At 46.5% G+C, this 14284-nt stretch overlaps 1 protein-coding gene across 1 annotated transcript in view; it reads left to right on the top strand.

Annotated features, from left to right (window-relative positions):
- Positions 1–2517: 2517 nt before the first annotated feature.
- The window catches only part of LCOR (ligand dependent nuclear receptor corepressor), a 35173-nt gene continuing 23406 nt past the window's right edge, over positions 2518–14284 (top strand). The window contains exons 1-2 of the mRNA XM_015415959.1: positions 2518–2579; positions 2989–3068. The gene's annotated coding sequence lies outside the window, so the exon portion shown is untranslated. The remainder of the gene's footprint in view (positions 2580–2988; positions 3069–14284) is intronic.

Below are 14284 nucleotides of genomic sequence, written 5' to 3'. Positions count from 1 at the left end.
TACATGCCTGGTCAGCCCTTTCACCCAGAATTAAATCCTGGGTGGCTGCTGTTTTTCCTGTGCCTGACCAGGCATTTAACAGCAGGATTTTAAAGCCTGGCAAGTTGTTGATATGGTTACCAACATCACCTTGACTGGAAGAAGAGCTAGAAACTGCAATAATATACAGATGTCTCTTGTCCCTTCCCCTTACTGGCCAGCTTTTCACCCACCTACTTCACACACTAAGAATTGTGGTACCATAGTCTGCTTGCAGATGATGAAAGTACGAGTGTAGGAATTTAACAATGAGAGCCCCATTAATTCTTTCCCTTTGCAATATAGAAAAACATGCTGTGTATCAAATAAGAACCCAGGCAGTGTAAATGGACAAAAGGGTTTGTGTGTAGCTTTTAAGGCCAGAGAAAGAAATCTTGGTCAAAAGAAAAACCTGATTTTTCAGGACATTCACAGATCTGTTGTGTTGAAATGCTGGCCTTAGAATTTTAAGAGAGGAACATAACAGGTCATATTCTAACATTGCTGTTTTGCTTTCTGCAGTATGGTGGGTTTTTATTGGTCTGAGTAACAATTCTGCCAAGTCCTTAAAATTTTTTTTGAATGTATTCACTGTTGCCTTATTTGGCTTTTTTGATGTTGAGTATTGCATATACGCTCTTCTGCTGTTGCTATGCAACTGTTAAATCTAATATTTAATGTTAATAAAAATCAAGTGGTGTTACCATTGGTGAGAACAATGAACTGAGCAAGGTAGGATTGCACTGTCCAGGCTCTGTAGCCAGCTTTGCAGGCATTGTGATGGCACTGTTGTGTGTGTGGCAAACTCATTGGCAATGTTATAAGTAATGTAAAAGGTTAAACATTTTTTAGGAGTCAGCTCTGTGCAAAGCTGAAATTTTCTATGTCTAAGTGCCAATGTGTTGGGAGCTAACCATGCATGCAACAGAGCTCAGATTTTTATTTATTTATTTAGCAAAGAAATCCACTGGGGAGCAGGTTGCTTCTCCAGTCCAAATTCCCCATGTGTGATGTGGCTTTTATTGATTTTTATTGGGTTTTGTGTTTTTTTAAAGACAAACCTAGTGTTTGGTTCAGTGTCACACATCTCTGTTGGATGCATAGCAGGCCCCTTAGATGAATAGGCAACCAGGTTTCTGGGATTTCGAAACCCATCCACCCCCAGATGTGAGGCTTTTCCATCCCTGATTGTGCCTTAGTTTTCTCAACATTTCCCATAAGGATTATCAGAATTTTTCTAGAATTAGGAGCGGGACCTCTGGCCATGATGCCAGCCTGAATGTCAAAATGCTGTTGTGTGCTTGGATTCATCATGTTTACTTGTGTAAACATTGCTCTTGCAGTTCCCTATTTTTCTGCTCTCTGTATTCTTTGTCTCTCTCCTTTCTCTTCTGCATTTGTGCATGTCCATAATAGTTCTGTCATTAGTTAATCAGCATTGATCCAAATAACAAATAAGCTTTGTGTCACCTTAAAGAATAGCAAATTTATTGGGGCATAAGATTTCATATGCCAGAGACTACTTTGGAATTTATCTGTGCTGCTGTTGTCAGTTGCATTCTGTAGTATCCCTTTTAACAACTAAAGGTTAAACGATGGTGCTTTTGGAGTTGTGAATCTTGTAGGAAATAATTATAATGCTCATAAGGTGCTTTATGAGTCTTGTTCATGCCTAATAAATGAAAGAACGGCTTTTCCTACATAGAGCTGTAAGCCTTACTGGTGGAAACAGCTGCTGTACATAGTCTGTATCATGTAAGATTACAGATATTTCTGGACCACACTTTCATGTATACTTCTCTCCTGTTCTTGCTCAATTTCAGATATTTTACAAAAGATAAATATTAGAAAACATAGCCCAGTACTTTTGCATTTTTCCATATATTCTGAGTAATGGGTAACTTGTGCTGCCATATTGTTAGCAGCAAGTCATGATGTAGATTAACATTGAATTTACATTTACAAATAGTGGCAATAATTGAGGGGAGGTGTAATCTTTTAAAATAGAACTCTCCAGCTCTCTTTAAAAAAATCATCTCAGTAGTGATCGAGCTTACACAATGCACGCACATTGTATTATGCTGCTTAGTTGTCCTTAGTAGTTTTTCCTTTTGTAAGAAATTCCAAGGTTTGAAGGTGGAAGAGAGCTACAGTATGGGGCAAATATATACATTTTTGAGTTGCTAGCTTAAAATGAGCTGGGTTTATTTGGAAAAAAAACGTTTTAAAAGAATCACATTGACTCAAGCCTTTTCCATTTCTGCTAAATTATTTTGCTTAATGATCACCATTGCTCTTTGACTCTGTAAAAATATTGTATTTAAATGGAACTTAGCCCTTTTTTCAACTTAATTATCACAGTTGACTGGTAGTTCTTAAAAATACAATGTAAAAGCATGCTCAGCTTTGTTCTAGGAGCAGATACATATAGATCTTAATTTTCTGGCAGAAGCATGCATAATCTACAAAACTAACCATTTTTTCTTTGCTTTTAGGATTTGAAAGTATTCTAGAAGGGCTGTTTGGACCTGAATTATTAAAAGATCTCAGTTTTTTCAAAGGTATTAATTTTTTTTGCCTTGATCTGCATTTCTAATGACAGAATCAACCTCTGCTCTGCCTCTAGAAAACGTATGTTACCTTGGTGATTTGTGCTTTTTCCCTCCCCCCAGGCAGTGCTCACAGTTAGTTTCATATTGGCTAAAATTACTAATGAGCGTGCCTTCATCTCTGTATAGCTGGCAGTAGTTTTGGCGTTGCTTAGAAAAATCAGCTTTGTGTGTAGGCGAAAATTATACTTTTGTAACATTGTGGAAATTAAAGCATGATAGCATTCAAACCTTCCTGTCCTAAATTGTGGCAAAAGACTTATAAAACGGGTAATGAATTGGGGAAATGCTTTTATTTGGCTGTAAGTGAAATATAGTTTTAATGGATATGAAGTAACTTGCTCTCGTCTCTTATTCACAGACTTTGAGCCTGAAGGTGTCTCTGATTGGTCTTTTGATGAAAATTGTCTTTTCTGCTGTTTGAGAAGAGAGAAAGTGAAGGTAACAATGGATATATGTTCAGTTTTTGCAAGGATTTTTATGGCTTTATTCTTAGCAATGTAGTAGTAATTGGAACAACAGCCTGTACTGTAGTCTGCATTCTTCCCCTTATACCCCAAATAAAATGATATTGGATAAGCAAAAGACCAATTAACTAGGCAGAGGGAGCTTTCACCTTTATTTTGTTCTGTTTTATAATGGTAGAGGGCAGTTAAATTCTTCCTTACACGAGGAGCAAACGGCAACTAATGCCGTTAGTTGCTGCCTGCTATGAGGTTCACTCTGTAGGAACTACAGGTATTTAGGTTGTAACTCTGATTGTCCCACAAAGCCTTATTTCCTATGTTGACACTCAGTGGGGATCTTTTTTTTATTATGCTGGTCATGAGGTTGTTTCATGGGTATACGTGAATATTGCTTGTGATTCTTGAAACAGCTGCTTGTATGTTGGAAGAGTTTAATTTGGTAGGGACCATTTGATCCTTTGTATACTTGTCATTCCTCAATGACAGGCTACTACAGTGACCCACTCAGGACTCCTCCTGAGTTTGGATCTCAGCCAGAGGGGGGGCGGGGAGTGGGTCTACATGAGTATGGTGTCATTCATGGTATTGGAATGCCAGTATGTCTGCCCCCTCCCCCGGCACTGACAGCAACTGTTGTGTGCAGTGGAATAGTTGAGGCAATACACACGAGTTGGTTTAAGTGGCAGAGAGAAATGGTTCCAGCAGTCTGAGGTGGGAGTGGGACTGCCACATCCAAGCTTACCTGTCTGGGGTGCATTGTCTTTGGCCTCTGCCCTGTTAGATTGCTGCCTACACAGAGACCAAAGAGACACAAGGGCAGCAGTAAGTAATATTCAGCACTGACAGCAAAGAGCAAGTGACCGTCAGAGTTCTTGTGGTGTCCTGGCGAGGTCTACTGTGTTGTCCATCATCCCCCCCCCCGCACTTTGGTGGGGGTTCCTTCATGGTGAGTTGCTCCTGTTGGGGGACACAGAGGTAGCACAACCACTGAGTTACACCCATCCCTTGGCAGGGAGCCACAGTAGAACTGTGTTTGTACTGCTTGCTGAGACTGTTCTATGGGAAACTGTTTATGCAAGGCAATAGGTTATGTTGTTCATTGTTCAGATGACATGAGATTTTTGTGTGGATGATTCTGTCTACAGTTACTATGACACCAGGGCTGTGTGAGATGATAGATTACTGAAGAGATCAATGTTGTTCTAAATTCAATGTCCAGATTTACTGATAGCCTTTAATACTGTTATTTGTTATGCTGGGGGCAGACACTAGTCTTTGCAGAGGCTTGAAAGCAGTTCGAATGAGGTTGCTTGCATACTCTTCCACTATTGCTTCTGACAAATAGGTGTTGTTTTTTGTTTACTACTGGATATTGATGCTTCTGTAGAAGGGAACCTGTTTTTAAGAAAGAGGGTGTTTTTTTTTTTACACAAACTTGTTTTGTTTACTGCAGTGTTAATTTCTATTAGGAAAGGTTACGATTTTCCCAGCAGGCAAATGCATAGGTATATTTAGTGCAGCAGCTTGCTGCTTCATCTCTAATACAATAAATGTACTGAATGATGAATAAAATTATTTTTATATTTCATAAATATACCTAAAGTACAATTTTGTGCATAAACAATATTATGCATAACTTAGTTAATGACCTTAAAGTGAATTAAGATATTGTAACAAAGTAAGTATTGTATATGTTTCAAATGGGTCCCTCAGTACAAAGTTTCTGGAAAACATGTTCTCCCTCTGAGAGGAAGACATCTTGCTGGGTGTTTCCCACCCTATCCTTAGGGAGGCAGAAACTAAACTTCACTTCCTGTCCTCTTGGTGGGACACACCCCTTCAGCTCAGTTTTGTTCCTGCCTCGATAGGGAGAGCAGCACGAAGTTGGCACTCGTGCCTTTGGTTTCATTTTCAATTCTTTCTCCTCCTCTGCCTCTGACTTCTCTCTCCTCTCTTGCCTATGCTGGTTTCTCCTTTACTCTATTCCCTTTCTCCGGCAATCCTCTGCCCATCCGACACCCAGCTGGAGCATGTCGGAACGGGATGGCTCAGATGGCTTCTTTTCGGGGGTAGAGAGAGAGACCACCCCCCCTGAAGAGCCAAACGAACAAAGGAAAAGCCGCGGCTTCTTCCTCAGCCACCGCGAAGAGCCTAACAGTGCCAAAAGAAAAGCGCGCCAAAAAGCGGCCTCCTCCTCCAGAGCACGCAGTGGGCGCCATCTTGGCTACAGCCGCTAAAAGGAGAACCCCTGAAGAACAGGGAGAAGGCTGCGGGGTGGCTTTCGCTGCTTCCATAAGCCAGGCAACAGAGGCTACCAATGTCTCCTACATTCCTAACACCCAAACTGAGCCGGAGTTCCCCAGTCAAGCAACTGATATGCCAGCGGGACTACTCGTGAGTAACCCCGAAAGGGGCGGTAGCGCGATTTTTACACCGGAAATTATGATGGCGTTTAAACAGGCTATGAGAGAGGAAATTACCAACTTCCGTCAGGGTTCCTCCACGGGGGATGAGGGTCAAGGTCCCTCACATTCCTGCCCAGGCCATCTTGCCCAGGGGGACCCAGTCTACCATTGTCCTGAGGAGTATAGACCTCACTGGCCCACCAAGGCTGCTAGAAAGGATTACCTCTCTGCTATGCCTGACTACCATGCCTGGGATCCTTCACAGGCTGAGGATAGTGAGTTGGGAGGTAGGGAGGAAGGAAAATTCCTATCCGATGAGGAGGAGGAAGAGGAGATGGAGGTCCCTGAACCTTCTATGAGGTTTTTCAAGTATGAGGACTATCAATATTTGCTTTAAAAGACCTTGTCTGCCTTAGAGCTACAACCTAAGCCAAAACCAGATGATCCTAGTGGCTCTGATGACTTTAGACCCAGAGGAAGTAAGGATTACTTTCCCAGAACTCCTGGAACACAGAAGGTCTTTCCCTTTCCTGAGTTCTTAGAAAAACAGCTAGTAAAGGAGTGGGGCAAGCCTATGCCCCCCTAATGTTAAGAAATTGTATACTTTACCTGACTTTACTGATAAGCTCTTGCAGGTCCCTCTGGTGGATGCTCCAATAACTGCGCTCCAGACTTCAGGATTGCTCTCGGAGGACGGAGAAGGCATGGTGAGAGACAGCCTGGATAGAAAAGCAGAATTTGCACTGAGAAAAGCCCACGAGGCCACTGCCATGGCCATTAGGGCCTCAGCCACTGTCATTGCGAGAGCTTCCATAGCCTGGTCTAAAAAGATGGTACAACTCATCTCTAACTCTAACAAGCGTCTGGCAGAGGGTGCCAATAGGTTCCTGCAGGCCTCTTCGTTTTCAGCAGATACCACCTTGGATGCCATGATCTTCTCTTCCAGAGCTCTGGCCTCCACAGTAGCAGAAAGAAGAACCGTCTGGCTCTGGGTGCGGCAGGCAGACCTACACACAAAGACCATTGTTACTGCTTACCCTTTTCAGGGTGATCGTTTATTTGGCGATTCTTTAGGCAAGATTCTCATTGAGACTAAAGATAAGAAAAAAGCTATGCCCAAGTCTCTGGACAGACCAGACTACAGGAGCTCCGGAAATTTCTCCTTTCGTGGCCAAAGACCCTCCTACAGATTCAATAGAGATAGTAGAAGGTCTAATTGGGGAACCAACAGACAGAACTTTCGAATAAATCCCCTTCACAAATCGATCGGGCAAGTACTTCTCTCCCAGAGATGACAAATCTGGAAGAGACAACAAAGCTCCCAAAGCATGACTATGCTTCAGCTCCGGTGGGGGGGACGCCTACTTTTGTTCCATCAACAATGGGTTGACTCAAACGCAGACGGTCACGAGTCAAACGCAGGTCACGAGAAGTTACCTTCAAGGGCTACTCCATCGAGCTCCAGACCAATCCACCAGATCGATATGTCCCCTCACTGACTGCCAAAGACCCAACCAAGATGCTCAGAACCATGGACGCTATACAATACCTTTACAACATTCGGGCCATAGAGCCAGTTCCTCCTCCTGCGAAGGAATGCGGAGTGTACTCGATATTCTTCACAGTTCCGAAAAGAAATGGCAGCTGGAGGGCCATCCTGGACTTAAAATTTCTAAACAAGTTTGTGAAACTAAGACATTTCTGGATGGAAACCCTTCGATCCATCATGGAGGCCCTCCAAACGGGGGACTTTTTGACGTCTATCAACCTCACAGAGGCATACCTCCATGTGCCCATTTGCATCAGACACAGATGTTTCCTGAGATTCTGTGTCAGCTGTCAACACTGGCAAATCAGAGCTCTGCCCTTCGACCTCTCTACCGCCCCAAGGGTATTTTCCAAGATGCTCGTATACCCCATTGTCTTGTTACGGGAAAGGGGGTCCATGTCCACCCATACTGGACGATCTACTGATCTGCTCCGAATCCCATCTCAAATCTCTCCGGGACATCAAGGAAACCATCAGTTGCCTGCAGTCTCACGGATTTCTAGTCAATCTGGAGAAAAGCTGTCTGATTTCATCTCAGTCGTTGGAACACCTAGGGGTCATCGTAGACACAACACAGAACTGCCTGTTTCTGCCCAGTTCCAAGGCAGAAAAGATAAATCTGATTTGTCATCAGGTCATCAAGAGCAAGCAATCCTCTCTGATGACTCTCACCAAACCGATGGGCTTATTCATTTCCTGCATCGACATGGTGCCATGGGCCCGCATGCATGTGAGACCTCTCCAACAACTCCTGCAGGTTCATCAGGTCAGGATTATGAGGCGAGAGGATCTTCCCATCAGATTGTCCCATCAGGTGAAGACCAGCCTATCCTGGTAGACCAGCATGCGAAAACTGTGATGTGGTCGGGTGTACCACACCGAAGATTGGAAACAAATTGTCACCGATGCCAGCCTTCAGGGTTGGGGTGCTGTCCTAGACAATGCCCCAGTGCAGGGTGAGTGGTCCAAAGAGGAAAGGAGCTTACCTATCAATCTTTTAGAGCTGAGAGCTATCAGGCTAGCTCTGATACACTTCCAACCCCAGATTGCCGGGCAAAACGTGTTGATCAGGATGGACAACATCTCTGTGAAGGCATATATCAACAGCCGGGGGGGTGGTGGAGTTCCAGGTCTTCACGACTTCACCGGGAAGCCTCCAGGCTGCTGAAGTGGGCAGAACTCAACATAGCCTACGTCAAGGCCAAGCATGTGAAGGGAGTCCTGAACACCAAAGTGAATTGGCTCAGTCGCCGCTTACAAGAAGGGGAATGGTCCCTAAAGCAGGATGTGTTTCAACTCATTGTGGAACATTTCGGTCACCGGATAGTGGACCTGTTTGCATCCCCACTCAATTTCAAGGTCCAGCAGTTCTTCACCAGATTCTACCACTGGGAAGTGGAAGCAACCGACGCATTGATGTCTCAATGGCTTCCCGGATTTCTGTTTGCATACCCACCAACTCCAGTTCTCCCAAGGCTTCTATGGAAGATACGGGAACAAAAGGCGGAAATCATAGTGGTGGCGCCTTACTGGCCAAGGAGACCGTGGTTCTCTGAACTTCAACGTCTTGCCCTTTGACCATTTTTACCTCTGCCGGTGACCCTAGACATGCTGTCCCAGGGACCCATTCGGCATCCAGACCCAAGCTGGCTGCGTTTGACCGCCTGGCGATTGAGCGGGAACGCCTCCGCAAACTAGGCTACTCTGACAAGGTATCTGATACCATGCTGGCCTCTATACGGCAATCCACCTGCCGAATCTGCAATACCACCTGGAAAGCCTTCGTGAGATGGACGAAGAGGAAGAAGATCGACCCTCTTAAGCCTCACATTTGGAATATCCTAGCCTTTGTTCAAGACGGACATGATTCCGGCCTAAAGGCATCAACATTATGCAGACAAGTGGCGGCCCTATCCACAGCCCTACCTACCTTTAAAGGCTGGGGCTTATCCAGACATCCACACATTCGTCACACCCTTAAGGGAGCGTCACTTCAGGATCCACGAACGTCTCATTGGTTCCCCACGTGGAAACTCAATCTGGTCCTCAATGCCCTAACTAAGCATCCCTTTGAGCCTATTAAGGAGGTCTCCCTCAAGTGTTTACAAATGAAGACCTTGTTTCTAGTCGCCGTAACGTCAGCTCGTAGGGTCTCAGAGCTCGGTGCTCTTTCCGCTAACCCCAGGATCTTCGACGTGGTCTCTGTGCTTCACACGCGCTGGATCGAACGGTGCTGTAGCAAGCTCTTTTTTTTTGTTTGTTTGCTGTAGCAAGCTCTTTTAACGGATTTTTGTGCCCAGTCTCTCGGGCATGTGCAGGAACCCCACCGCGCATGCCCAGGGGGATGGGCGTGGACATCCCGACAGTTCCTTTCTTAATGCCGCGTTGGAAAGACCTCTTTCTTCTTCGGTCTGATCGGTTCGCTGTTCGCTTTTGCCTCACAGCTCTTAAGAAGTATTTCCATACTTTATTTTTCTTTTTTTAGTCGTTTGTTCTTCAAAAACTTTAAAAAAAAATTTTAAGGGGAATTTACCTCAGGCCTTCGGGCTGTTCCATCCACTTCACTTCTTTATGGAGAAGAAGTGGGGATTTTTCAATAGATGCAAGTGTTGTGGTAGCAAACTTGCCCCTCCCGACTGCCATACCCTCTGGATTTTTTGCCTTGGAGAGTCTCACAAGCCAGAGTCCTGTCGTCACTGTGCTCGCTTCTCCAACCAAACGAGGAAGAACCGTGCTGCGCACCTTAAAGTGGCGCTGCTTGAATCGGCCCTTGCTCCTGCCTGAGCTATGGAGGAAGGACCGTCTACATCGACAGCTCCGGCATCGAGACCTGCCTCCGATATCGACCGCCCAACACCGAAGCTCCCGACATCGAAAGCAAGATCGTCTGCCTCAACGCCACTCAAAAAGAAGGCTAAGGCAAGTACGGAGCTTAAGTCCGCAAAGAAGGGCACCTCCAAGTCCCTTAAAGCGGTGAAGAAGGGGAAGGAAGCGGTGCCTGCACTGGGTGATCCCCCTAGAGTGCCTCCCGCTCCAACGGCAGTATTGATATCGGAGGCCCAAGTCCCTCCACCGATACCGACCATCCATGTATTGGACTCCCCAGTCCACCAAATGTGGAGCCTCCTTACTCCGACATCGAAACGGTAGAGCTCCTAAGTCATCAGATGGATGCAGAGCATTCTCCGTCTCCTTTTCCGTCGTCAACATCGACGGTATCGGAAGCTCCTGACATCGATCCATGTTGGCACCGATATACCTCATGTGACATGCAGCATCACCCTCCTCGTCTGCACACGCAATCTGTCGATATCGATGACCGACATTACAGGGACAATGCCCGCAGACAAGCTAATGCTTTGTCTCCCAGACGTCCACGGTCCAGGAGGCGCTCCCCCAGAGTCTTCCTCCCCCCCCCACCAATGTCATGGGATCAACGACAGTTGAGGTACCTCTACGGGGCTTATCCACCATCCATGCCGTGGTTGACTCCAGCGGCCTACTCTGATTGGGATCGCTGTTCGACCCACTCCGCTCATAGACCGAAATCCCCTCACAAGTCGAGACCGTCAGCATCTCTGTTGCGTCCTCCTGTAGTCGATTCCCACCATACTCTGGAACCAAGTCGTCCTGTCAATCCTCTGGTCACTCCAAACCCTGTCGTTCCTGTCGTCCAAACGAAACCAGTGCCCTCTCAACAGGACACTTCGGTCCACACACCACAACAAGACTCCTCTGACTTCATGGAAGAGGACTCAGATACAGAGGCTTCTGAGACTCATACCTCTCCTGACCATACATCTCCCAGCCAAGATGTCGCGGAGGACTTACCTGTCTCTCCATCTGACAACCTAACCTCTTACACTGATCTGGTCAAAAGAAAGTCCCATTCTTTAGGTCTCTCTGTCGTCCAGCAACATCCACAAGCAACAGATGCTGTTTACGATATAGTTCAGCTTGATACCTCGTCCACCTTGGCATTGCCCATGTCCTCAGTCCTTCTGCAGGCAGCAAAGTCACCATAGCTACAACCTTCGTCTGCTCTTGTGTCCACAAGACGATTGGACCACATGTACAGAGTCCAAGAGTCAGATGCCGAATTTCTCTTCTCGCACCCTCAGCCAAACTCTATGGTGATAACATCTTCCTCCAAATCCAAGAAAGCGCATTCAGCACCTTCTGACAAGGAAGGTAAGAAGTTAGATGATTTCGGCAGGCGCTTCTACTCCACAGGAGCTTTGGGAGTCAAGGCCACCAATTACCTGGCCTGTATGAACCGCTATCAATACACTCTCTGGGAAAGGTTCTCGGAACTAACCCACCTCCCAGACGACGAACTTCAGGCAGCCAGAGTCATCCAAAAAGAAGGCATGGTGTTGGCGAAATAACAGCTCAACACTACCAAACATGTCCTCGAGGCGTCTTCACGGACGATGGCTTCTGCCATAGCTCTCCGAAGACATTCCTGGCTCCGCAACACTAACCTCCCGTTAGATACTAGGTCTTATGTGGAAGACCTCTCCTTCGACGGCCTGGGACTTTTCAATGCTACCACTGACTCGACTCTACAAGAGTTAGATAAAAGCATTAAGGTTTCTCGAGCTCTAGGAGTCTCATCCTCTGCGAAACAACAATACCGTCCCCGCACCTGGTCGAGGTCCTGGCAGAGGCGTACCCCAACTCATCAGTCTCCAGACACACGATGGAGACCGCGAACATCTTCGAGAGGCCAACGATCCGCCTTTCAGAAACCAAAACTCGGTTCCGGGCAACAAACTTCCCGCGCCAAACAGTCCAAACCCTCCAAGCAGGGTTTTTGACTTCCCTGTCACTGAGTCAGCTCCTGCCTGTCTGTTTCCCTTTCTTCATGCTTGGCGTCGCATCACCTTGGACGAGTGGGTGCTCTCCAACTTGACCCAAGGGTACAAAATTCAGTTCCAGCAGAACCCCAATACCCCTGTCGTCGTCTCCATGCCCCCTTCCCCACCTCTCCTTGAGGAGGTGTCCGTCCTTCTGCAGAAGGGAACCATCGAACAGGTACCACCACACCTCCAAGGGACGGGATTTTATTCCCGATACTTCACAGTTCCGAAGAGAGACAGAGGCTTTCGACCCATATTAGAACTAAGGGAACAGAACCTCTTTGTGACCTACCACCGCTTCCGCATGGTATCCCTACAACAGATCATGCCACTACTTTGCAGACACGTTTGGATGGCTACTCTCGACCTCCAAGACGCATATTACCATCTTACTATCCACCCCTTCCACCATCAATACCTACGCTTTGCGATTGGTCAACACCACTATCAATATACGGCCCTTCCATTCGGCCTTTCCAGTGCCCCAAGAGTCTTCACAAAGACCATGATTGTAGTTGCAGCTTTCCTACGTCTCCAGGGCGTGTCCGTCTACCCATACATAGACGATTGGCTGCTGGTGGCGTCTTTGAAAAACGCCCTGGTCTCAAGTGTCACAGAGACTCTGGAACTACTGGACAAACTGGGCCTATGAGTCAATCACCAAAAGTCTCACTTGTGTCTTGCCCAGCGAATACAGTACATCGGCGCAATACTGGATTCTCAGACATGCATGGCTTACCTGCCCCAAGACAGGGCAGCAGATCTCATTTCCCTTGCCACAGTCCATACCCGACCCTCTGTCACTGCCTTCCAAATCCAGAGGCTATTAGGCCTGATGGCTGCAACTATGTCAGTTCTTGTCTTCGCCAGGCTTAAAATGCGTCCATTACAACTCTGGTTCCTTCACAACTACGACCAATCAAAAAATGCACACACTGTCGCGCAGATTGAAAAAGGGCCGCAGACGGGACCGCACAAAGAACGGAACCCCACAGTGCGGCAAAGCGTGCCAAAAGCTTCCACATGCTCCAGGAGTCAGCAAATGTGGTGGCGGCCATTTTGTCAAAGGATGATGAGTGGCAGAGCCCGATACCGAGCAGGGAGCGACCCGAGACTGTATGTCTTAGCGGGTCCGACCCAGCAGCGAGCAAACAGGCTGAGGCTGCCCAGGGGAATGACGGAGAAGAAGAAGAGGAATACTCTCAACCAGTGTTCCCTTTAAACTGAGTTAGCAAGAGCTAGCTCACAGTTTTTTAGCCTTCAGCTCACAGTTTTTTTCCTTCTCCTTCCCCAAATAGAGAGAAGAAAGCTTGGCCCACCAAAGCTGCCAAAAAGGGTTTTCCCAGGCACCCCCGTCCTCCATGCCCTCAACAGGGGGAGAGAGAGGAAATTTCTAATGCCTCCAGCGACAGAGAGGAGGGAGAGTTCAGCTCTAATGCAGAGGAAGAGGAACAGATTCCTGTTCCCTCTGACCAGTCCTGTCGGTTTTTTAGACTGAGGACCTCCACTACTTACTGTCCAAAACAGTCTCAGCTCTTAAAATTCAGAATTTACAAAGAGCAGGGAATAAACACCCTGAGGATCAAGACTTATATGAGGGGTCTGAGATTACAGATGAATTCTTTCCCCCAGATGACCTTTCAGAAAGGGCCTTTCCCTTTCCAGATTTTTATATGTGCAAAGTTAAAGCTGAATGGTCAAAGCCATTTTCTAGCAAGACCATACCTATTCTACTTAAGAGACTGTATCCAGTAACTTCCTCTGCTTCAGATGTTTTGCAGATTCCAGCTGTAGATGCCCCAGTGGCGGCTCTTCAATCATCAGGCTTACTTTCAGAAGATGGTCGGCAATCTGCGAAACAGCATAGACAAGAGGTCTGACACTGCTTTACTTAGATCCCATGAGGCTTCTTCCTTGGCGATTAAAGCTTCTTCTGCCGCCTCTACAGTGTCCAGAGCGGTCATTGTATGGATGAGAAAATTGATACAAATGCTGCCAGAGAATGATACACAGCTACTGGAGGGTGCTAATAGAGTATTAAAAGCTGTTTCCTTTACAGCTGACGCCACCCTAGACACCATGGTACTATCCTTACAAATGCTGCCAGAGAATGATACACGGCTACTGGAGGGTGCTAATAGAGTATTAAAAGCTGTTTCCTTTACAGCTGATGCCACCCTAGACACCATGATGCTATCCTCTAGGGCCATGGCATCTTCCACTGTGGCTAGACATTTGGTCTGGTTGAGATCCTGGCAGGCAGATTATCAGTCCAAAGTTATTGTCTCAGGATATCCTTTTCAAGGAGACAAATTATTCGGGGAACCCCTGGAGAAAATATTGGTGGAAACCCGCGATAAAAAGAAAGCTCTTC

This window comes from Gekko japonicus, unplaced genomic scaffold (genome assembly GCF_001447785.1).
Source record: "Gekko japonicus isolate JY-2015 unplaced genomic scaffold, Gekko_japonicus_V1.1 scaffold59, whole genome shotgun sequence".
NCBI lineage: Eukaryota > Metazoa > Chordata > Lepidosauria > Squamata > Gekkonidae > Gekko > Gekko japonicus.
The sequence above is the reverse complement of the archived record's forward strand: the minus strand, read 5'-3'. Positions and strand labels throughout refer to the sequence as shown.